This window comes from Macrobrachium rosenbergii, chromosome 41 (assembly GCF_040412425.1).
Source record: "Macrobrachium rosenbergii isolate ZJJX-2024 chromosome 41, ASM4041242v1, whole genome shotgun sequence".
NCBI lineage: Eukaryota > Metazoa > Arthropoda > Malacostraca > Decapoda > Palaemonidae > Macrobrachium > Macrobrachium rosenbergii.
Window position 1 is genome coordinate 82,278,984 of NC_089781.1, and position 25,952 is coordinate 82,304,935.

At 35.3% G+C, this 25,952-nt stretch overlaps 1 long non-coding RNA gene across 3 annotated transcripts in view; it reads right to left on the reverse strand.

Moving 5' to 3' along the window:
- LOC136826935 (uncharacterized) overlaps nucleotides 1-25,952 on the reverse strand; it is a 334,539-nt gene that overhangs the window by 48,047 nt on the left and 260,540 nt on the right. For 2 of the 3 annotated variants that reach the window (XR_010849758.1, XR_010849760.1), the window contains one exon: nucleotides 16,113-16,200. This is a non-coding gene — a long non-coding RNA (uncharacterized lncRNA). Of the gene's footprint in view, nucleotides 1-706; nucleotides 1,163-16,112; nucleotides 16,201-25,952 lie in introns of those variants that run through there. The other variant, XR_010849759.1, reaches the window with a different exon arrangement.

Sequence of the window (25,952 nt, forward strand, 5' to 3'; positions counted from 1 at the left end):
ACATCGACAAAGAAACCACCTTCATGCTGCCACAGCTGTCATCCGCCACCCACGTCTTCGTCAGAGTCGACGCCGTCCGTCCACCACTAACCAAGCCCTACAGGGGACCCTTCCGCGTGTTGGAACGAAACAGCAAGGCGTTCCAGCTGGCACTCCCTGGCAAGGACGACTGGGTTTCAATAGACTGCTTAAAGCCCGCCTTTCTGTCGGAGAGTCCCGACAGCGACGCAGCACCCCTTCCGCCCAACCGCACTCCAGCACGCCCTCACCCCCGCAAACGCGGCCACCCCAGGAAGGGACCGCACAACCAGCAGCCTCACAGGCGGGAGACCCCTCCGTTATCTTCAAGGAGCCGTGGCACCCTTCAGCGTCCCAGCAGATACAGGGATTAGTCAGACGCGTCCCTCGTCTTGGGGGGGGGGAGTATTTGTAAAGTCACCACATCGGCGCCAGCGTAGTGTTTCGGCGGCGCCATTAATTAAGTCTCTGCTGAGCATGTTTTCTTTGGTGACTTCCCATTTTCTTCAAACTCAATTAGTCACGCCTAAAACGTGCCAGGTCACGCATTTTTAACCATTTTTACTTTATGCGTATTTATACAAATGTCACACATTGTGTATCACATGTTTCTTCATTCACAGGCATCAAGACTGTATCCATATTGTAGTTCTGTATGTTTTGTATTGTAATTTATACTCGTTCACTGCATATTATTGTTTATTGTTTCGACCTCAGGTCACAGTCAATTCCATTGTCTCTCGCGGGCCGGCGTCAGTCGGCCGCTATATAAACTGCCTGGATCTGTAACAAAGTAGCAGTAACTTTTACCTGCTCGTTTCTTTGACACCTTACAGTTTTCTTTTCCGGTTTCTTAACCGTGGTTTGCATCAGGACAAATTCAGTTATCGAATAACATAACCTTGACCAGTCCAGTTCAAATGTTTCTGAACACAATTAGCTACATTAGAATGATTAGAGTTCAAATATTTACATAGAATGTGAAATGAATGACTGGACGTAAGGTTGCCTCTGATTGGCTGATTACAACCAGCTATTTTCCTTTGAATATCATCATCTATTCTTCGCTGAAAATTCCGTCAAATTTGTGTGATTCAATCGAACATCGGAGGAAAAGTAGTTCTATCTTGAACAGCCAACCGTTCTGTATATCGTTATCAGAGAAGAATGAAAATTTTTTGTGAGAATAAGGATGAATAAAGTGACTGGAAATATTGAATTCCCAACAGATACACAGGAGTTTGGAGATGATACTAATGCAAGGACAGAGATATTTGAATTAATAAAAATTTCATGAATGTATCGGCGATCCTGATTGGAATGCTAGTTTTAGACATACTTTGTAGCAGTTGTCGGATAACATTTTTTAGAGCTTATTCGTTGTGGCCAAGAATATAGAAGAAGGGCCAAGAGAGGTCGGCTAAGAACGAAGTTTCCTTTCCACCGACTGCTCCTGAGATCATCGGACAACTTTTCATATGAGGTTATTTTTACTATTAACAATCTTATTATGCCACAGTTTTAATCATAATGTATCAGCCGCTTACTGTTGCTAAACGCTCTTTTACTTTCAAATTATGCTTAGTTAATATTCTTTGTAGCATGGACACTGGGATATAAAATGCATATTTTTTTTGTTGACCATATACAAAAATTCTATAGTAGCCTATAATAAAATAAGCTTTGTCTATTTTCATTGTTGCACGCAAATTTCATAGGTCTTTAGTTCTTGGCTAAGACAAAATAAATATCCTTTTAAATACGAAAATAATAATAAAAAAACAATGTTATTCACATAAATTATATATATATATATTATATATATATATATATATATATATATATATATATATATATATATATATATATATATATATTATATATATATATATATATATATATATATATATATATATATATATATGTTATATTTATTACATATATATAAAAATATATATATATATATTATATGTATTACATATATATAAAAATATATTATATATATATAATTTATATTACATATATATATATATATATATATATATATATATATATATATATATATATATATACACAGTATATAAATATATATGTGTGTGTATATAAATCTATCTATCTATATATATATATATATATATATATATATATATATATATATATATATATATATATATATACTGTATATATATCAGTCATTTATGTGTTGGCGTGTCTATTAGGGATCAATGACCAGCACCAAGTAATTGAAGCAAAATTGCTATTAAAGTTAATATTTGCGTCTCAGAGCCAAGAGTCATTGATGTTGCAGCCAACCATCAGACCAAAATTGGAATGTGACCCCCCATGATTTCATGGGTTCATATCATAAGAGCTTGGATCTGGCTTCTGTTAATTGAGAAAAGTGTCATTCATCTACAACCAATCTTAATAGTTTAAGTGGAATCCATCCACCCAAGGTCCCTCTGCACGGGCGTTTGAAGTAGAAGAATAGCATAGCAGAGAGCATTTAATGTATACTAATATCGTGCATATTTCACAATAAACGCGCGGTCAACATCGCCGGGTGAAGCTGTAAGTGGATTATATATAAAATATATATATATATATATATATATATATATATATATATATATATATATATATATATATATATTATATACATTAAATATATAATATATATATTAATTAGACGATATTTAACAAGCTACAGTATATATTTTCAGTGTTCATCCCTTGATAGAGACTGCCTGGCAGTGGTTCTCGAAGCTTCCAAGAGAGTAGTGAGGAAATAACTTGTTTTCCAGGTAATGCTGGAGCAATGGCATGGCTTGGCTGTTCACTCATTAATATCATAAAAGAATGCTGGCCACATTTAAGAAAGTAGATGAGCAAAATAAATTTATGTGATGTCATTAAGAAGCAATTACATTCGCTAAATACTTGTGTGATTACATGATATCAACTCTCTCTCTCTTTCGTCGTGAAAAAATGGGTTACGGACAATGAATGTGATTTTGCAGCAACTACATCGATATTTATTTTCAGTCACTGTAGCGACAGTATCAGTTGATGAAATGGAAATTCCGCAGTAGCTTCTAAAGATTTTGGAGTTATAAGCAAAATCGCTAACGAAGCTACGCACGGTCGCTAACGAAGCTACGCACGGTTTGACTAGACAGTTCACCGTCCCTTCCTTCCCTCGGAACAACTTCTACCTTCTTCCAACTTTTCACCGTCCACCTCCGTCTCCTGTGTCAGTCTCAGGAGCCAAACGACACTGGATGATGATATTATTCTACGTAATTTCCCTCATCTAAAGCGTTTTATATAATCCTTTGAAAAAACACATAAACCCATTTTTCACGTTGCAGATTGTTCGCACAATTTTTTTACCAACGTATTTTAGTTTTTGTAAATAACGTAAGTAAATATATGTTAACTGGTATTACTACTTAACTACATAAACAAAAGCGGCGTTGCCATTTACAATGTCTCGTGAACTAAACGGGTAAAAGAAATCAATTCCCCGACTGTACATGTATCTTAAAACTGGTGGTTAGCCAAAATGAACTTAACATCTGAGTGACATATATATATATATATATATATATATATATATATATATATATATATATATATATATATATATATATATATATATATATATATATATAAGCTTTGTAATGGGACTAAATATGGCTAAAAGTTTACAACCAAGGCAAGGCTAAATTCAACTGATAACAGATAACATACTTTGTGTTGCTACTCAGTGTTTGTTCTTTGAAAACTGTAACACAATCACTATCTATGATATTCTTTCATACATTGTCCGAGCTCGCTCTTTCTCAATTAAAACTATAATTTCATGTCTACTTGTGAGGTAATACTAAAAGTACCTGTACAGTCCCCACTCAACGGGTTCTCTATGGTAGAAATCCCGTTTTCTACGGTGCCTTCACATGCGACCTAAGATCGAATGGTCGCAACCTTATTATCATTATTGTGAATTGTTTATTTATTATTTATTCATCTGCCCTTGTACCATGTATATGTGACAGAGTATTTTTATGTCCAACCAGTTATTGTTAATCTTGATGTTTTCTGTATGTACCTGTCCTGTTTTGCAGATAAATAGTTTGACCTCAGGTCACATGTAAAATTTTTGTACTCACGGTCTCTGCATATACGCAGACGTCCGCACGCCGCTTTATAAGCGGGTCGCTTCAATAATAAACTAGGTCAAAGGATACATGCAAAACAGACAAGCCAGAGTCACCTTCCAAGGAGCAAGCTCAGATTTTCTCAACTTAGAAAATGGAACACCACGGGGAGGAATACTTAGCCCCTTCCTCTTCAATGTACTGATGGAAAATGTAGCCACAATCACCCTCCCACAGGGAGTGGAAATTTTCATATATGCAGACGATGTGTGCTTAGTGAGCACACACAGGTACAGATCCTACCAAAATATGCAAAATGCAGTAACACAAATTGAAAATAGCTGTACAGATCTTGGTCTAAAAATCAATACAGCAAAAACCAAAGCAATGGCAATTAAACATGATCTAAACCCAAACGAAATACAACTCATGGGTGAACCCATTGAATGGGTAGAAAACTTTCTGTACCAAGGAGTAAATATCAACAAACAACTCTCTCCACGCAAAGAAATAGAAATACTTAAGCAAAAAATCAAATGCAGGAACAATGCCATGAGAAGAATCACCCCTCTAAAACAAGGAGCAGTATACCATGCCCTCAGAACCTTCTACATACAGACAATAAGGTCAACTGTTGAGTACACAGCACCTGTCCCTACTCGCCTCACAAACACAGAAAAAAACTTCGAGGTAATCCAGAACAATGCCTTAAGACTCATCACGGGTGCACCCATGTGGACTAACTTGTGTGTCTTGAGAAACGTGACAAATTTACAATCTCTAACTCACAGAATAGATCAGAGAAACATACCCATACTGCTAAAAACCTTGAACGGTAGCAGGAACTGCCCACTCAAGAGAGAAATCAAGAAAAACATTGAGCTTCACGAGGAACTAGACCACCCCAAGGAATATGCTGGCGACTTCCTAGCAGCTTTAAGGAGAGTAGAAATGCAAAATCAAGCTGCCGCAATAAAGGAAGACACGCCAATCGCAGAGTACAAAGAACAAGAACCCTGGGAGCCTGACCTATTCAAAATAAACTTTACGGTCCTCCCTGCAAGCAAAGAAGCATGCACTGCTCAACAGCTAAGGCTAGCAGCCCAAGAGGCAATCAGGAAAACTGTAGCCACAAATGAATATTTTACAGATGGTTCAGTAGATCTCAGCATCCCGGCAGCAGCAGCTGGGGTCCACTCAACAACCCTCAAAGGATGCTGGAGGCTCTCTGACAATGCCTCCACTCTACAAACTGAACTAATTGCCATTGGAAAAGCTCTAGAAGACTCTCAGCATAGGCAGGGAAACACAACAATTCATACTGACTCAAAAGGAGCAATACAGGTTATAACAAAAGAAAAAGCAAAAGAAAACATCAGACTTCTATCAAGAATATATGGGCAATCGCAAGCCTCCATCATAACAGGAACAGGCAAATAACACTAAACTGGATTCCGAGCCATGTGGGAATCTAAGGAAATGAAGAAGCAGATCCTTTAGCAAAAAGTGGGTTGCTACACAGCAATATTAGTATCAAAATCACCCCCTCGCTCACACAACTGAAAAACAAGGTAGCAGCACACTGCCAACTGCAGGAGGAAAGCAAAGTCAGAAGAGGTGTTTTCGGTGGCTCAAAAACCGCCAAATGGTACAAGGACACCGTAAACCTAAAACCACACCATATAACCAAAGACATGTCACGAGCCCTAGCAGTCATAATCCATTGGCTAAGGCTAGGATACCAATGCACATGGCAAAGAATAGTAAACAACCCCCAACCATGCAAGTACTGTGAAACAATCCCAGAAGAACCCCTGGAACACTACCTTCTTGTCTGTACAGAAACAACAGTTAAGAACAAGATATGAAGGAAATGAAAGAACAGCTACCCAAATAACAAAGCACATACTGGCAAACATTCATGAATTTGCAGGCTTCCTATGCTCCTACCCACCACCACGGTAACTCTAAAGAATCCCTACCTTTAACCACCCGCTCTCCTTCCCAATTCTTAAATCAGACAGAACAGACCCGACCAAGACAACAAATCAAAAGCCATTCCATCTCATCTCTAACGGCTGACTCTTTTAGAAATCACTCTCTCCCCTGTCAAAATCACCTTTCATCCACCACAATCAACACCCAACAAATGCACAAAACATACACACAAGAATTAGGACCGGACAAGGAATATGGCTTTAGATCATCACGAGCTAGCATACTAGCTACCTGTGCCTACTACTCAAACTCTTCTTTTTTCCCATCTGTTGGCCTCTCCCACTAGCCAACACTCACTGCTATCATACTTTTATTTTCATCTGATGGGTACCTTAGGGTTCAAAGAGATTGCAACCTTGCGTGTTAAATCTCTTCACTTCAAAATCACCCCCACCAAAACCACTTTCATGCATCATAATAAAGTTTTCATCTAACCTACCCATCTCACAGACTCATCATCAACATAGAGTTACGGGCTGCTCTAGGAGCAAGAGCCCGTGCTGGCACAAGGCCAGCTAAATCTGAAACAACAAGAACATAATAAACTAGCAGTACTTGTCTTCCTGCTCTTTCTTTAGCACCTCTCACAGTGGTGACCCCTGGAGTGTTTCCCGGAGCCATTAATGGACCCAAACGGCGACTTAGTCTTGGCCCGATGAACGAACCCACGCCCCTAACGGACTAACCACGGACAGGGGCCCTGCCTTCGTGTCGGAGCTATGGACCGCCCTGGCACGCCTGCTGGGGACCACTCACCACACCACCACCGCCTACAACCCCGCAGTCAATGGAATGGTGGAAAGGTTCCACAGGTCCCTGAAGTCGTCCCTCATGGCTCATTGCACCTCCGACAGTTGGAAATACCAGCTGCCCTGGGTCCTCCTTGGGTTGAGGACCACCCCCAGAGCCAATGGCGATCCGTCCGCAGCAGAAAAGGTCTTTGGGGAGACCCTCATAGTCCCGGGAGAACTCATCACAGGGAAGCAGGATGACTTATAATCGCAGAGGCTCCACGACAGGGTTGGGAAGTTCGCCCCCTGCCGGCGGACGTATACCGACAGGATGTCCCCCTTCATGCCTCCTGGTCTGTCCTCCGCCACCCACGTCTTCGTCAGGGACGATGCTGTATGCCCACCCTTAACCAGGCCCTACAAGGGGCCTTTCCTCATGCTTGGGCGGAACAAGAAAGCATTCCGGCTAGCCGTCCACGGGAAGGAAGACTGGGTTTCAACTGACCATCTCAAGCCCGCATTTCTGGAGAAGGACGTCGGGGGTACTTCCCAAAGCCTCCTGCAGGAGGTGGCGCCCCCTCAGCCCGGCCCGTCAGCAAGAAGGCCTTGTGGGCGCTCCCGGAAGGTCCCGGGACCCGGCAGCAGAACAGCTCAACACACCCATCCACAGGACACCGTGGAGGACGAACCCCCCCCCCCCCAAATGGCATCGAGGAGGCGGGGCCCCCTCCACCGCCCCAGCAGATACCTGCTGTGATCAGACGTTACCTATGTCTTGGGGGGGAGTATTGTAAAGTCCCCGCTCAACGGGTTCTCTATGGCAGACATCCCGTTTTCTACGGTGCCTTCACATGCGACCTAAGATCGAACGGTCGCAACCTTATTATCATTATTGTGAACTGTTTATTTATTATCTATTCATTTGCCCTTGTACCATGTATGTGTGACAGAGTATTTTTATGTCCAACCAGTTATTGTTAATCTTGATGTTTTCTGTATGTACCTGTCCTGTTTTGCAGAGAAATAGTTTGACCTCAAGTCACATGTAAAATTTTTGTACTCGCAGTCTCTGCGTATACGCAGACGTCCGCACGCCACTTTATAAGCGGGTCGCTTCAATAATAAACTAGCAGCATTTGTCTTCCTGCTCTTTCTTTAGCACCTCTCACATACCCATTCCTTCCATAGCTATCAACATCTCCACAATTAACGGGAGTTTAGATGGTATCAAGTAGATTTTTGCATCATGGTTGTAGAGTTGTGTATCCCCTCCTCCATCACCACTCAAATTCAGGAAAGATAATTTCCAAAGCACCCTCATGACAACTGAACGAATCCAAAATTTTATATCATTCAATGATCTGGTTTTTTTTTATAATTTCAAAGCCATACATATGATCAGGTACTCTGGTAGTTCATATATACTGTACAACGTGGAAGTACTAATTATTAAAAGAAATGGTTTAAGAGACTTTATGAAAAAGGGGAAAAAACATCATTGACTAGTAAAATTACAGAGTAAGGAAGTGTTCTAGCGGAGAAGATGGATGGTAAAAACAAACAACAAAGAACAATCGCTGTCAAACCCAACTTTAATTTCGAACTAAAATGAAGGAAAGGTAAAACGACATATATAAGTCATGCTGTATCTCAAACGTCTGACTGAGTATTTCTTAACTACGTAGTCTACTCTTCAAAATTCGCTCCCTGCCATGCAGTTTATTGTTAAATAATTGTAGTGTTACAGAAGAACAATATTACCTTTGTAAAACTATAAACAGAATGAGCATTCGTTAAAAAGCTTGTTCAAGCTCGATTAATATCACCAACGTCACTTTAATGATAGCAATAAACCTGGCCATTAATTTTTTACTGCATCCTGTATCGTGAGATTTTCGATGTCTTTATAGTACATGTGAGTGTAATGAGCACAGCTATCCAACCTTCTTGCATTGACAAACGAATCACAAGCAACTCTCCTGAAAGAAAGCTCACATGAACCCCTCGATACAAAATATGGTATATGACTAAGAACAATTTTTGTCACAGCCAGCACTATCTCTGAGACCAAGTGTTAGGGATTCTTTTTGTTGGATAAAATTTTCCAAATTTCTGTAAAGAAATTCTTTGCTTCTGGCGGATGACTCTACCAGAATAGGAAAGATTCTGCAAATTATACAGACAATCTTTCTTGACATCTCAGTTTCGTTCCTTTTATTTTCTGAAATATCAGGCAAAAAGGAGTATACATAGAGCATCGGTGATTCTTTACTTTCACAGCAAGCTCTGACGTCATGCCAACATTAGCTTTTCTGGTCACGATGATCAGAAATGCATTTTTCAAAGCCAAACATGCCGTATATTATACAAAACAGAATTTTAATCACACACACTGAAATGTTAGTTGGGTAAGCTTGTCATGATCTCGAGATTCGCTTTAATAACTAGAACGGCCGTCTATTTAGACCATGTTGTGATTTTTAACGTCTTCAGTTAATGGATATAAGACTTGCCTCAAGAAATGAAACATAGTAAAAGAGATACAAAAATTAGTTCTGAAAACAATTCTCCAAATGTGGCAGAGGCGAACGAGCCAACGCAGTCGCTGAAAATAATATTTGAGTTTACGAAGAGGGCAAAAATTTCTATGACAAATGCAGAAAACGGTGATGAGAGAAAACGGATGTTGTCTTTTAGGGCTGCCACAATCTTTGTCAAGTTATAAAGTAGCATCAATACGGGCCAGTCAAAACAAAGCGCCTTTATATAGCTGTTTATAGCAGTTTCTTTTACTGCTTTATACTTTTGGTTTCTGATAGAAAACACAGTTATAAACTGCGACCAATGTGACATCTTCATAAACTACCACGGAACAGAACTATTTATTCCTTTTCATGGAAATTACTAGCACTAATCTTTCTTATGCAGCATTCACTTTACATCAATTGATGTAGACTTTGCGCTGTAAATCTTCAAAGAAATTAACTGAGATATAGGAAAAATAAAAGGAAGATGTACTGAGCGCTTTGGTGTTATGTCAATACATTTTCAGGTACACTGTACCTTGAAAATGTGCTGAAATCCTTCTTTTATTTTTCTGGTGGCCTCCCTTGTATTTATAGCTGCATGTTTTTAAGTGACATAGGAGCATATATATATATATATATATATATATATATATATATATATATATATATATATATATATATATATATATATATATATATATATATGTGTGTGTGTGTGTGTGTTTGATTAATAACTGTTTTGACTTTGTAAAACCCAATTCCAATTCACTCAAGACAAAGACACAAAAGTAATCATGAAACAGCAAACGGCTTTCAACAGTATTCAAGAATGGACGCTACACCCTTTCACTTTACTACCTTTCTTTTAGTACTTAGAAGTTGGCCCTTGGGCCTTTTAATAGAATGTTACCTCCAGCGCTTACCCATTTCATCTACCAGTCCTTCTTCCGTTCCCACTCACCGAAGACTCCTAAACTTGTTACACTCCTGTAAGAAGTATAGGAGTCTTCTCACACAAATTCATTTCTAAGCCTCATCATTTTTTTCCTAAGAGGATACCTGATATTCTGCTGATATCCTTGAGTCTATCCTATTAAAAATATTTATTTTTCACTGACAGAGGACACAACTCAGTGCCACAAGTCGAAAGCGCTATGGATGGAGTTGAAACATTTTGTTTCCTTGTTACTTATTCGCTTATCACAACCAACCCAACACTAACATTCTGATTCGTCCAAGAAGTTTTTACTTTCTTCCTTACATATGCTTGTGCTCAGCCTGATTTAGTTTCACTTTCTTTGTTTTGCATATTTAAATAAGGTTACATATTTCAGGTACTGATCAGGTCCACCTCTGACTATCATCTGATTTTTAGTCTCACTTTTTCTTTTTTGTCTTCAAAATGGAGGAATGCATGTGCTGTCCTCAGTCTAAGCAATAATTTAACCTTGTCTTCTTGTATCCCTCCAAAAAGGAAGAGTGAAATCTCAGGCCTAACAGCAACTCTCTCAAGTCTTGAAGAGTTATCTGTTACTTTTTTATAATCAAATACTGTAATCGGTAACGATAACCGTTGCCGATTAGTCATTAAAAGGTTATCTGTAAGCTAGTTTCAGCTTGGAGCACTTCTCTTGGTGGTTAGCTGTTGCTTAGTTCGTACCCACTCCCCTATTTTTTTCTTTCGATATAAATTCCATATACTTTACAAATGCTGAGCTTGTATTTCAACGTGACTGCAGATATTTATATATTATACAATTAAAGTACCAAAATAATTACATATTCAGCTCTAATTCTTAAAAATGTCTATTATTGTGAAAGATATCATCAGAGGAAAGATAAAACTATCTGGAGTGGTAACATTGTTGTATGTTGCTTTTGAAGTCACAGGGCTGTAGAAGATTATGGAAAGATTTCCTATACTCTAAAAGAAAGGAGGAAATGAGCGCTCTAGCCAAGCTCCCTATGCCATGTTGCTCCAAGAAGTTTGCGGGACTTAATTTTGGGGGCTTGGTGTGTGAACTAGTTTCACAATACTGTACATCTGTATTCAACGTTAGATAAAACATTATCAATACAAATGTCCGTTTGTCTATCTGTCTCGCCTTTTGTATACCGACATATAAGTCAGTCTTGCTACGAAAATGATACATTTTCGAGCTATAGTTGACGGATGGAAACTTTTGACTGGTCTCTGTCAAAGAGAAATATAAGTGAAGAATGTCTTAAGATATGGGAATAAAACTCCAAGAAGTATGCAAAGTGCCACACAGATCTGGGGAACTGCTTAAATGACTGCATGTGAAACACTCGGCACATGCTCTTTATGACTGCAGATTTGGTTAAACCTGCCATTCACTTTTCTAAAAATGTAACTGTTTACCTCAAAACTCAAAATATGGATAGACATGAGCCGAAAATCGGATTTATTGGAAGATTATTTAGAAACCTGCGAAAGTATTATAAAGAGCGATGTGCACTCATAAGCGCAGGAACATTATTAGTATATAGCCATTATTGAAAATATTATTAGACTTTCCGTGAAAAGGCTGCTTAATCAATTTAAAGCATATTTATAACGAATTTACTATTCTGAATGGTTGAACGACCAGTCAGAAACCAATAGCAGTTTAAGTGATGTAGGTATAGAAGTGCACATTTTAATAAAATTTAATGTCAAATGACCTAATTACCGCAACATACACGAATATGGCTCCTACGGTGTATCAGCACTAAGCATGCAACCAGGAAATAGTATGCAAATTCAGGAGGCAATTTCTCTGATCTAAGGTGGTGTACATGAGAGCAAAATATCAAAATGATAATGATAGCGATAACATGAACACAAGGCTTTCCACCCTACAAATTTTCTTCTGGAATATCTCCTAATGAGATACTTAAATCCATCTCGCTGGGAATATATTTTTAATGAAATTCTTAGAAAGGTGCCAAGTGAGAAAATAAGGAACTAGAGTTTCTATAAAATGATACTGAAAATTATCTGAATCAATAATAATGATTAAAGCCACCACAAGACTTCCATCATGAGCACAATAAAATAATAATGATACTTCAAAATTTGTTTATCTCTAATTGCAGAGTTGTGTCGTTCCAAAGTTCCCCTACTGAAACTTTTCCATTTCTAAGAAACTTTCGAAAATCAAATGTTAAACTTCCCGCATGACTTCAGAGAGCGTTAGTGGAGATTTCCAAACATCTCGCTGAACAGAGTTACATTCATAATTAATTCACGTATTTAAGGAGAATGATAAAAAATACGACACTAGACAAATTATTTTCTTTCTCGGACTTTCTTCCAGGTCAAAATGCGATAACATTAAACATTTATGAGCCCTTGTTTTCATATTTATATCTTCTACCATCATTATCAAAAGAATCTACTTGCAGCATTGAAAAGGTACTTTTCGATTTCGGTAAAGAACTCGGAGAGTTCATGAATGAAGAAACGGTACAAAGCATGAGGGATCTTTAAAAGGACATAAATAAAGCTGAATTATACAACGCAGTATGAAAAAGCATTAACATCTGAAAAAGAATACAAAATAGTGAATTGATTAAGCCCAGTAAGAGGAAATTATTTGCAAACAACTACACAACGACATATGATTATAATTAATCGCATTACCTTTCGATTATTGATAATTACTTGTCACATCATATTAAAAAGAAACTCATAATTCATTGAACAAATAACCAATTTACATATGATTAGTGACCCTTTATGTATAAACATGCAGTTCTCACATAATGAAATGAATTTTGCTGACTACATGGCAGGATTTAATACCCTTTCAACTAATGCACTAGTTAGGTCGAGTTTAATATAACAGATATTAATTTTGATTTATGAACATTGCACCACAATTTTGACCGTCCAGGAAATACGACTGACAGTTATTGCTTATTTGGGCACGGTCTGAAAATTCCTGCCGCACTGTGCGATAGACATTACACAAATTCTCGTGCATTTAAGTAAGACGCAGTCACCCTCGTGCTGTAACATTCTAAGGCCGGGACATCTAGATTAAAAAAAGTTGGGGGCCTTGGGAGATGTAAAGGGAAAAATATGGCCAAAAGACAAAGAAAACGCGACGGATTTGGACGCTGAAAAGTGACCCATGAAAAAAAAATATATATATTGGAATCGTCCACAAATTCGAAAGTCATTTGCACTTGTACTTGAATCAAAAACTCAAGTTATTTACTACTTAAGAAAAACAAATAATGTTGAGGCTAAAGATATTATCGTTTTAAACTATTTATAGAACATATTTGCTTTATACTTCTTTAAAAATTGCACAATAACTTACTTATAATAAAATAATATAACTTCAATACCTTTAATAATCATATATGTGAAGTCCAAACCAAATTTTAGCTAAATCCAAAACTGAGAGTACAAAATTAAAACCTAATTTTTGCCTACAATAATGACTGCAATAGATAGCGAATATATATTATTTCAGGTTTAAAAGTAACCTTTATTATCTTTTCACGATTTCATAGTTCCCAAATTTCAAGTCTGTAAAATTTGAAATATTAATCGAAGCCCTACATACCCATTGTAATTATATATTTGATTTACGCATTTCTTACCACATCACGAGTTAATATCTTGAAATGGTAATTTTCCATAGTTTTCAGTCTCCATTCTAAAACTGGTTTTCTTATGGAATATGAACCTTTTCTAAAACTGTTTTACCTCTTCCTTATTCTTTGGAAAAATTATATATATATATGTATATGTGTGTATATATATATATATATATATATATATATATATATATATATATATATATATATATATATATATATATATATATAGAGAGAGAGAGAGAGAGAGAGAGAGAGAGAGAGAGAGAGAGCAGGGCTTCTGTATATTAGTTTCTGCCTTTCATGGCCACTAATATAAAATAAGGTTGAATTTGTATGGTCTTGGTTTTAGATCAGAGAAGTGTTCTTTTTATGATATTCACTTTATTTTATGGTTATACAATTAACTGTTTTAAAGTATTTTATTTTTGAATAAATACAAGAGAATTCATTAATCTCAAACATATAAATAAATCTAGTGTAATGTGTTCTCGGTTGGAACTTCTAACTAGTTTATTTTCCAAGACTTTGTTATTCATATATTGCTAACCATTGTTATTCATATATTGCTAACCATTACACATTTCTTGTCTACCGTCTGAATAAAACGTTAAAAACTGTGAACTGGTAAATTTGAAGACCATACATATGTGTATGTATGTATGTATTATCAAGTCGTTTCCTCTAATAAAGGCAGGCTCATACAGCTACACATCTTTAAAAAATAATTCACCTCATCAGTTAACTCACGTTTTCGTTTGCAACCGTCATCCATACATACTTTCCACAAAGACGAATTGGCTCAATAGTCTAATCATGCATCTGGAATTTTGCTTAATTAGACAATTTTCTCTTCCAAAATTTCAGCAGTGTACCTGCTGCCTTCCTTAACCCACATATTCTATGATTCACCTGCTCTCTGATCCTATTATTGTCCCTTCCATTACCTCCAAAGTATCTAAACCAATCAAAAATCGACATTCCTCATCACATATAAAAGAATTCATTAGTTTATCTCCACGGCTGCCACTTACCCTCATAACGTAAAGCTATCAAAATGCCTCAACTTTCTCCTCTTACAAACATCTTTATATTCTGTCTCCAATCGATACATATTTTCTTCATATCCAAATGAACACTGCGTCATCTAGAAACATCAGCCACACCTGACTCCATGTGCTGCCCTTTCTTATGTAACAAGCAGGAATCAATATCGGTCCTTTCTCGACTTCTCCCATTCCTCCGGGCGAAAGCCATACAAAGCCATAAAGGCAAAACACAAAATTGTATGTAACCCACAGTATGCATGCATGCACATATACATACATACATACATTCATATATAATATAATATAATATAATATAATATAATATAATATAATATAAATTTACTGTGATCATGTCTTCAGAAATAGACGAAAGTTCGGTGAAGTCTGAATTTTTTTTCTCAATTTCCCTGCGAGTACATTTTGTGTGTGTGTGTGTGTGTGTGTATGTATGTATGTATGTATGTATGTATGTATGTATGTATGTATGTATGTATGTGTATGTATGTATGTATATGTTTATATACACATACGTTTATATATACATATATATAGATATATGTTTATATATATACTGTATATATATATATATATATATATATATATATATATATATATATATATATATATATATATATATATATATATATATATATATATATATGTGTTTGTTTATATATATATGTGTGTGTGTGTTTATATACATACATATATATATATAATATATATATATATATATATATATATATATATATATATATATATATATATATATATATATATATATATATTTATATATGTATACATAATACATAATTATGCAGATTCTCTGATTTAAAGTTTGAAAAATCTGAGATATTCAATATTTTAAAAATTATGACGTCTGAACATACCTGGGATTTAAATGTAAACAAAGAATGAATATGACTATATTATGCCATATCCACAAGGATAATGTTACTGGCAAGGAAACTACTTACACAACCAGTATGCTTATATGGTCAGTAAGCTACTTACGGGTGCATATGTTGAATACAGTCCAGAGTGCTCCTTACATGGACACGATGTTATTTACAGTCCAATGGGAGAGTTCTCGTTCGAGTTCCTGAAAATTGACGGAACACCAAATAAAGGCACTATTAACAAAAGATACACAAGAACAAGTAGCAAATCTAGGCGAAAGCCTACCTATGGTACAGTAATCTTATTTAATGTATTATTCAGTGGTTATGATAAAATGAGAGTGAGAGCATAAAATTTCACCTCATTTTGCCATGCTGCCTTTGGTTTCCTGTTTTACTCACACATACATCCACTTACACACATACACACACACAAAAACACATGTATATATTATACACAAATATATACATACATATATATATTATATATATATATATATATATATATATATATATATATATATATATATATATATATATATATATATATATTATACAAGGAGCTGCATCCTCCACATTAGTTATTATTCATTTCTACATTAATACGCGAATTGTTATTATGGTAATACCCATGAGAAAGAAACTTTCGAAAGGTAATCATGACCACCGGAATAGTCTTTAAATCTACGGTAAAATAAACCATATTTCAGTACAAATTCTATCTACTGGAATGTACAGTATATCTCTGGGGGCCAAAATATGGAAGAAAAAGTCACAGTCTTTAACAAAACATAAGGAAAGTAGAAGTATGTATATGCATAAGCGGGCAAGTATATGACAATAGACATCATCATTAGAAATAAAGATATTTGCGGTTATGAACGTTTGCTTACGTTGCAAAAAATGGAATCGAGGATTTCTTGCATACTTTATTTAACTTGTAGCAAGAACATCGGTCAAATTTCTGTTTAACAGCTTTCTTTGGGCTACATTAGCCTTCTTTAAAGTAAGCACTGCAACATCATTTCTTTTTACATTAACAGACATTTTAATCATTAATAAGCATACAAAAATGAATTATTGGGAAAAACCAGGCGTTGAAATCTACGGAAAAAAATATGCTTATTTTATTACTCTCTATGTCTGATAATTCAAATTGATCTGCAGTATTATCAACACAATGAAAGTTTAGAATCTGGTAATGAGAATCTTCAGATCAATCAGATCTTTTAGCGCGGCTAAATACAAAAAAAGGAAAATTAAGGTGTATAAAATTTCACTAAAAGATGCTTAAGAAGATATAAAATGCACTTGAAGTTCAGCCTTTCCACTTCTCCGTAAGTAAATGATTCAACTTCTGGATTCGCTGAAGAGCGGCAAAAATAGAGTAGTCTGTGCCGAAACAGCCGGTGTAAGAGAAAACGTACGGGGAAACCGTTTTCTCTGACACATCGCGTGTCATATATAATTATATAAGGTAATTATACTCCCAAAAACCACTATTTGTTGTTATAACAAGCGTTTTGTAACAGTTTTAGTAATGGGAAGTAAAAAATTATAATGAGGCTAATTATGAATGATAATAACATGGCACATTAGCATTACCAGATGAGCTCGTCGGTAAAAATATCAGCATTAAAATCTCCATCAGGACTTCGCTGGGAAAAATTTCCCACCCACGTGTTGGTTCCCGCCAAAACTCGGCAATTTTAAGCCACTGAAAAACGCGGGAATCGGAGCTTGACCTCTGCAATATTTTCGACAGTATTTCAGGACAGACGAAGGACTGTTCATTTGTTTGATTGCATTTGAATTTCATCTTCAAATACAAAGATTTTCTTGAGGGTTACTTATAATGTTCATTAACCATGAGGAGGTAAAAATTATTGTATTTCTTGAATAATATGTTTTTCATCCTCTAGATAAACAGCATTTTAAGGAAATTTTCGGATTCTAGAAAAATTATAGTCATAGGGATGACTTGTAATTTTTTTGAGAAAAACAACAAATTTACTTTACAGTTATACACACGAAGCTAAGGACACCACCATCAGCTAAAAATAACGTTCTAGCACAGACAATTAACTACCCTACCCGTGTAACCTTCTTAATCATTATTTATTACTGAGAATAAGAAATTAGACTAAAGACCTTATAAATATCCTAATTCCTTACTAGTAGGAATAATAAGTAATGGTCTTTTAGGATATAGCAGTTTCTACTAAGAAAATCTTCTATGAGGTGTGCGGAAATGACTAAGTCAGAACTGCTAAACTTGAGGGAAATCCCTTTAGTTAGGGCAACGGAGAGAAGAAATATTTGCATTTAATCAAAATTAAGATTCATCTAAAGTCTAGTAAGCGAAAGCTAGCTTAGGTCTAAAAATGCGATGACGTCATGAGAACGTGTGCGTGACGTCACACGCATCGCCTGGGCGTTGAGAATTGGCGTCGTGGACCCTCGACTGAAGGCCAGTTGAATTATGGCCTCTTCCACAACTTCTACCTTCTCTTCCTTCTAGGAGTAAATCTCTCTCTTTCTCTCACACTGCCAAGCCTCCTCCTACCTTCCACAGAACTCTGCTTATTCGTCGCTCTTGCCGGCAACCGGTGGTTTGAGTTCTACCTCGTTTTTGTCACTAATGATTATATATTTCGAAAGTGGAATTTATAATTCCCTAAAACCACAGTTGATGGAAGGGTATAGCCGTTGAGAGGCAGTTGCCCCTAACACTGACCATATTGATTTTGTTGCAAGTGAGGTATGAGACTGGACATCGGCCGCTAACGCTGTGTGCTTCTCTCCCCCAGCCTTTGGCTGCTCGTTTTCTATGCAGCCCCGTTATGGGGGTGGGGGACGCTGATACAATTATTCATGGCCTTTTATATCCCAAGTTTAGCAAAAATGAATACCCAACGCGTGGATAAGACTGTCCACGTACACGAAGATATTACAGAAATGCACTACAGGAATCGTGAAAATACAAAAGCGAGACGGTATGGCGAGGGAAAAATTGCGAAATTATTGATAGGGCCTACACTGCAATAAAACTGATTGATTTTCACTGTGCATGGGGAGGAGGAACAGGTCTACAATGCACCGTCATGCACTGCTGGCAACATGCAAAATCCGAACGTCAGGGACGGAAGAATGGAAAGTGGCAGGCCCTTCTCACTTCAGTACTACCTTTTCTGTTTGGAGAATATTTGCTTTTGCATGCAAGAAGAAATATGGAATACCCCATAGAAATAAAAAAACTAAATATTTACATGCATATTTATAAAGTAAAAATTCATGATATTTAGAAAGCTGTTCTGTAATTATGTTATAGTGAAGGCTTATGACACAAGATACAATTAATCTTAATGGAAAAAAAAGAGTATTTTAATGGTGAAATTAGTTATCATATTCAACTATATAAATTATCAGAATTATCATCCATAAAATATCAAAAGAAGTCCTACGATAAGAAAGTCGACTGATATTTAAGCAATTCTTTACTGAGTAAAAGGTACAGGGAAAGACCTTCAGAAATAGTGTGTAACAATAATTATTTGTCATTATGATTATCGTGACCTCTCTCTCTCTCTCTCTCTCTCTCTCTCTCTATATCTCTCTCTATATATATATATATATATATATATATATATATATATATATATATATATACATACATACATACATACATATATATATATATGTATATAATCTCACATACATTGTTTAATATTTGATAATGAGCAATATTTGGGGCTTAACATTTGTGAAAATAAAAGGTCATACGTGCACGAGTGACATAAATTCAATATAGTGATATAATATATAATATATATATATATATATATATATATATATATATATATATATATATATATATATATATATATATATATACATATACAGAGTTGAGTACGCGCTCGTTGCGCCGGTCAAAAATTGATTTCTGTGGCGCTGGAGTAGACGCTTATCTAGATGTACTTCCCAAAACGAAGTCTCGGTGGGTGAGACAAAAACACAACGTCTAAGGAAAAAAGTAAATGTTAATATGGTTGTGGATCCTTTGGGCGAGGCAATTTTAAGCTCATTTGAGCCCAGTATTAGTTCGGAAACGTACAGCTTACTGTTTTATTTCCCGATTTCCAATGGAAGACGTCTTGGATGATAGTCTCCCGCTGCTGTCCGTTCCTATGCCCTCTTTCGTAAGAACTTCAACAACTGCTGGCTAAGCAAATTTCATTTGCATTTAACTTCAAATTTCAATTCTTAAACTTTAGCTGCATCAATTCTTTGTCTTATTATGTGCACGATTTTTTTACTAACAGGTAATATGATTCTCTTAAAATAAGAATATAATTCAAGTACTTCATAAATCCAATCAACTCGACTCTTCACACTTATATAACTAGGATACATGGGTATCCTAATGCCTAAAGAACTCAAATATTTCTTCTAAATATTTATAAAGCTTGAGTACTTGAAAACTATAGTTATAATTATTTATGATAATTTCTGGAAGGATATGAAATATACAAACGAACAAATGCGTAGAAAAAATGTCATACACATGCACACACACACATATATATATATATATATATATAAATATATATATATATATATATATATATATATATATATATATATATATATATATATATATATATATATATATATATATATATATATATATAAGCAACATAAAAGGTAAATTACGCGTAAAAGACTACAAATAGAATGAAGAAATACATAAAATTACTGTTAGAAACAGACATACCTTGTGTTTCCTTTTTATTTAGTACTCGTTCTTACTCTATCAAACTGTTTGTTAGACTTTAAATTTTTGATAATTTTTACATACAGCACATATCCCCAACAAGTACCTATTTGGAATTAATATTTTAACCTCCCAATTTTTCTTAGTACGCTAATTAATTACTAACATTGAATCACTAGTTATTTTGGTACAAATTTCTTATAGAATGTCATTTTCATAACTAATATTCCATTTGTTTTATCTCCGTTTAGCAGCTGGGTTTTAAAGCGACTGAAGACTTTTCAAAACATATATAAGATAGGTTAAAACCTGTAACTTATATAAAGTATTACTCTAGTTGATAGTAATAATTTAATTACTTAGGTCGTCACTATGAGAAATAATTGTTTTATCTGAGAACAATTACGGTTGATAAATGGGAGGTAGTAGATATATTCAAATTCCTCTTTTAGCATTTTAGTATCTTCCCGAGCAACATGTTTATGGAATTTATTTTCAGCTCCTTCTAAAATAAATAAATAAATACTAGTAAACTGGTATAATAATCCTTGGAGGACTCCACTTAAATTCCCTACTTTCCATGTATGAATATATAGGAATAAAGCGCAACAGAATATTACTGTTATTCTAACATGCATGCAACGTAAAGCGGGGAGGAGGGGTTACCGATTTCAACCTGCCTTCAAGTGGAACACTGTAGATGGTACTTGTGTCTCTCCCTATTTAGCTGTCCAACTTCTCTAAATTTACCTCGCTCCGATGTTCACCTACTACTTAATATCAAATCCTTCAGGGAAATCCTAAGGAAGAATCAATGGTTTCTTTAAAATAATAATAATAATAATAATAATAATAATAATAATAATAATAATAATAATAATAATAATAATAATGACCCATTTCGAATATATAAATGGTAACTTAAAAAAAACTGCCATATGAACGGGGAAATTTTTTTATAGCGTTCTTGATAAATTTCCAAAACTAATCTTTGAAGTATAAAGAAAGCCCACTCGGTAATCAGGGTCAGAAAAAAGCGATAATGTACCACAGCACACAATTTACACACGTTTATTTGCCCTATTCTTCATGGGTAATGTTTACTTGCATTATTTATCAAGGCCCTTGAACCTTAACGCGGAACAATGTCATCTTGTTTATAAAGATAAACGGCAAAACAAACTTGTTGCTTATTTAGGGGAATATGTTTTCATTCTGAAAAACTACAGAAATAATGTTCAAATATACATTTTCAATTCGTTATCTCAAGTTGATGTAAATTCCAGCAATTGTGAAACAGCACTTTACTGACAGTGGTTGAAACAACGTGCTTTTCATAAAGGATAAGCGCCACATGATTTCTATTTCAAACGTCATTATTGAAAATAATATATATTTCATCAAGAAGTAAAGGTATAATCCTGTAAGTTTAAGAAATAAAGGTATAGTACTGTAAGTTTAAGGGATGAAATATGGATTTAAAAATATACTTTTCTATTGTGTTTTTCATGAGTTATTTCAAGAAACATGAAAAAATGGTGGAGATTTCACTGGAAACTTTGGATAATTGTTTTAAACGATAAATAAAAAAAAAAAGAAAAACAACTCAAAGAAATGTCAAGCTTAAAGAATAGCGGATTAATACCTAGAGGACATCAGTAATGATTGCAAAAAAATATCTAATTACTATATTTACACTCTTAAATTTTTTTTTGGCATTTCATGATCATTCATCTGTATCCGTATCTACTTACAACATCAAGGAATATTTTACCTTAAAGCACTAGTACTTGAAAAAAGATTATACGTCAGACTGCATAAAAGAATACACACACACACACACACAGTTGAATATACATGGTATACATGAGTGTGTTATGTACATACTTCCGTAAACACACATTATATATGTGTGTGTGCTTGTATGTATGCATGTATATTCCTTAGAAGGGACGGCGTCAGATTTTCCGCGATTAGATTTGAAATGAGGCTGTATGTTTCTTTACATATTCATACTAGTAGATAGGTAAATGCATTCAAGTCCAAATCTTCTGTATCACACAGAGCAGCATAAAAAATATATACCAGGAAAAACTGCTGAATGTCAAACGAAAGTGTCATCAATTCGACATGTATGAAACAAAGCGGAAACACAAATACAGAAAAAAAGTAAAAACTGTACTATCAAAGATACATCTTAAACTAAAATACACAAAAGTACCACGTTAACAAAAAACAAACATAAGAGAAATTTAGAGAAAACATAGGAAATCATCAGAGGAAAAGGCAAGAGAAGAACAAAAGTAAAAATAAGATTAGCAAAAATCGCCAGTAGACCTAAATTTAGGACAAGGAACGCTGGTAAAGTATACTTAATGGTCAACCAACCTCACCGATGGCAGGTAATTAAGCTTACTGGATGTAAACAAGGTAAATAAAGCGAAAGTGAAGACAGGAACTATGAGGTAGGTGAAAAAGGTGTGGGCAAAGGGTGAATGTTTCTCTGTATTTGTCAAATCCAAGCCTAAATCGTACTGATTTTTCAAAATTATAATTCATATGAAAAAAGAAGACAACATGAACAACATTAATCTATTCCAGTTACCAACGTTTCTTCTAAGATAGACTGACAGACTTGCCGAAGAGCCACGAATTTCATTTATGAACTACCTTATTGTAAATAAAAAGTACAAACCACAGCAATATGCCTGTCATACAAACAGTTTTATTCACAAAAGCACACAACATAATATATATATATATATATATATATATATATATATATATATATATATATATATATATATATATATATATATATATATATATATATATATATGTGTGTGTGTGTGTGTGTGTGTGTGTGCATACATATCATACATATCATCTATGAGCATTTCTCATTACTTGGCTTTGGAATTTTACCTTAAAATTATCAATTAGACTTCCAGAATAAATTAGCCAATTAAATATATTGTAAAACTTCATTTCACTGTAATAAAAATAAATAAATAAAAAAGATAAATAAATAAAAACCAGGAATTATTAGTTCGAAATGTAACCCTACAAACATCCAAGTCGATCTGATATAAATCACCTTACGACGTCATGTGAAAAGGCATTTAGAGGGAACGAAAACCACGAGAAATCTAAAAGCGCCTGAATTTTTTTTTTTTTTTTTATAAAAGTGAAAATGTGCTACCTGCCTTTCTTATTTTAGTTTATGTAAGTGGGAAAGAAAATCTCAATGATGTATTTTCATACTTTGTTCAGCTGGTGTTTTCATTTCACCTTAAGAATCAGTCAATCTTTCCCCTCCCTTTTTTTCCTGAGCTGTGCCTCAGCACTTTTCCAAGATCAGTTAATCTGTATTTTATGCGAAATAACAGTTGAATTCATCCACCAACTGTAACACCTGATAATATTTAAGCTACAATAGTTTGCTTCGACTTGCAGGGTGGCGTCTATTCACAAGGAAGAATAAAAGAAACAGGAGGATTTTTCTTGCATCCTTTTACCAAGAGAGTCATCAAAGGATGCCAGGGTGCCACTTCACCCCTTGCACTCCACAACAACAAATTTTCGAGCTCCCTAAACACCATTTAATTAAGAGAGAACTATAAGGGACAAATGAGATCTCTTGGGTAATATACCTTCTCATCATACACCCTTTTCCTGAACTCCTGGAAGCATTATCGTCCATTCTGCCATAATTTGTTCTCCAAAATGGGATGTGATCAAACGCTGGCTTACATAATGCAAGACGTTTTGATGCTACGAACACTGTACTGTTCAGCCTTTTCCAAATCTGCAGTCTCTCCTTACTTCTATTAATTAGAAGTGGTCTTGTTGTCATGCCGGATGTGGTACAGTTTTGTGTTTTCTTTTTAATTCCCATTCTTATTACCTACTTTTTATTGCATTTTCTCCTTGATTATCATAATCATTAATACGAATTTTAATCTCTCTCTATCTCTGTATCTCACTTTCATTTTTGCTTGATTTCATGCTGCTCCTTCTCACACTTCAAAATACTCTTTTCAATTTTGTGTGTGTAAGTGTGGGGAGTGGGCATAATGTCTACAGAGATTTCTATCCTTTATCGGCAAGATTATCAGAGTACAGGGTTCAATGCTCAAGAATTCAGTACTTTTATAAAATAGACAAGTAACATAACAGAGTAAATATTTCTGTTTCAGAAATATTCAGAGTAGATATTTCTGTTTCAGACATATTCAGAGTAAACATTTCTGTTTCGGAAATATTCAGAGTAAACATTTCTGTTTCGGAAATATTCAGAGTAAATATCTCTGTTTCGGAAATATTCAGAGTAAATACTTCTGTTTCGGAAATATTCAGAGTAAGTATTTCTGTTTCGGAAATATTCAGAGTAAATATTTCCGTTTCGGAAATATTCAGAGTAAACATTTTTGTTTCAGAAATATTCAAGAGTAAATATTTCTGTTTCAGAGCGCTACTCACTCTGCCAATTAATCCTCTCAAGAGAATGAATTCAGCGTCCTAATTACTTCAAAGGCAACGAAATTCCACATATTTATGAGTCACCAGTCTCCTTAACCTTAATGTCATATTAAATCCGACCGTATCAAAGCTCCATCTTTGTAACTGTGAAAAGGAACAGTACACAGTAATTATCACCAAATATGGAAACAAGAAAGTTGGCGGCACAACAAAGAACTTAATCTGGTAAGCTATACGACACTGAGAGAGAGAGAGAGAGAGAGAGAGAGAGAGAGAGAGAGAGAGAGAGAGAGAGAGAGAGAGAGAGAGGAGGGGGAAGGGAAGGGAAGGGGAAGGTTAAAGACAAGACAACAATGCCTTTTGTTGTCTGAGGCGTAAGCACGAATTTAGAGAGTCAGATGTAATTATAATTTAGTGTTATTAGTTCCGCTTTGACGGCGTGACCCGGCCGCCGCATCCTCCCTCCCCCCTCCCCACACCCAACTCCCCCTCTCAGGTCATTAAATATGCAAGGTGTCTTGACGAACCAATGCTCATTTCCGGAACTTGGTCAAAGGATAGGGTGTCTTTGTAAAGACCCGAGAGGTCGTCCGCTCCCCGCCCTGACGCCCGCCCCCCCTTCTTTTGTTATTTATGAATCCATCTCACCTTTCCGTAACTTTAAAACTAATTAGTATGTGATGAGCAATACGGTCTTCC